Here is a 1583-nt window from a genome sequence, read left to right on the forward strand (position 1 = left end):
GAGAGAGAGAGAGAGAGAGAGAGAGAGAGAGAGAGATATTATAATTAGCACTGATGCCTATTCTGGTGGCTGATTGCAAAAGATTAGAGGTGTTACAAAAGAGTAACAAACACAAAAAAGAAAGAGGAGAGATAAGGACAATAGAGGTTTGATAGGAAAAAAGGAACCAACTACACTAGAGCACCCGCCAACCACCTGCATGTCCACTTTCGAAAACCAGGACCCGGTAACAAATCAGATTACATGTAAGTTGGAAGAATTTCCAGTAAAGCACTGTCAACAAACAAACTCATAGAGCATAATTTGCTGTTCAACAACAACGCCATAAAAACCCCGCCATAAATCATATTAAAAACAACAATCGAAAAAAAACCCATACAAAACTAATTTCTTGGGGAAAAAATTAACATAATTATGACAATAAATCGACAGAAAGAATGCGCGAGTGTTTCACATGCGACCACGCGCAAATGGTGTACGAACAGCGACTGCAGGGTGCCTGCCTGCCTGCCTGCCTGCTCGGGCTCTCGATAGAATTATGGACATAACATAAAGGTCAGTGGACCTGAGCTTCCGTGTGGCCCATTAATTAAAGGTTGGCATCATTATTGTTGGAACAGCTGCTGTGCAAGATTGAGCCTAAAGCTCATCATCTACGATTTCATCCCACACACGCAACAAAGAGATTCGGTTGTATGTGCGGAAATAGGGGGGCGGAGGAGGTGAGAGAGAGAGAGAGAGAGAGAGAGAGAGAGAGAGAGAGGGGGTGGGTGGGGTGGGGGGCAAAAGGAAGCGTGCAGCCTGCGAAGTAAACACTATGAAGAAGGCATGCATGCCCCCAAAGAACAAGAACAGACGCAATAATAAGATGGCCATGTAATCGCTGAAAAAACTCGGTTTGTATACATGATCCCTGGAGTAACAGGAGATGATAAATCAGGGAATCCTGAGTGCAGGTAGAATGGGATCAGTTACTGTATTCCTTATATTTTTTGCCAAGTCTCAGGCTAGTTCCAGAATTTTTAAAGAAAAAAACTAGGTACAAAAACGTCCACTTAGTGTTCTGGAAGAGTAAGATATTAGACGTAAAAAGTGGGAGGTAAAGAGAAAGTAAAACCTATAAGTGGCTACCTTCACTAACCTGATCTTTGTAAGAATAATATTTCAGTTGGTGGGAAGCTCATTCTTACTAAGTTAGCTGAACGCTAAAAAAACCCTTGTTTTTGTTTTTTCACTGCATGTTTTTTAAAGACTTTCCTTGACTTTCTTGCAACAACAACAGCGATGGAGCATTCACCTACCTACACACACACACATACACACACACACACACACACACACACACACACACACACTCACAGAGGTTCAAGCTTAAAACCATAGTCGTCTCTTGAAAATCCCCGCTGTGCAACACGATAATGACATCTTAAACGATGGAATCTTTCAAAGATATAATGATAACAACGAAATGAATGTTTCAAAAGAATTACGCAACAGCTTCAAGTAAGTCTACACATGAACGAAACAGGAAATCTACTGTGGGTCAACATTTCCAGTCAGCGGAAACTTCGCGTTTAATATCA

Source organism: Aplysia californica, unplaced genomic scaffold (genome assembly GCF_000002075.1).
Source record: "Aplysia californica isolate F4 #8 unplaced genomic scaffold, AplCal3.0 scaffold00015, whole genome shotgun sequence".
NCBI classification, from domain to species: domain Eukaryota; kingdom Metazoa; phylum Mollusca; class Gastropoda; order Aplysiida; family Aplysiidae; genus Aplysia; species Aplysia californica.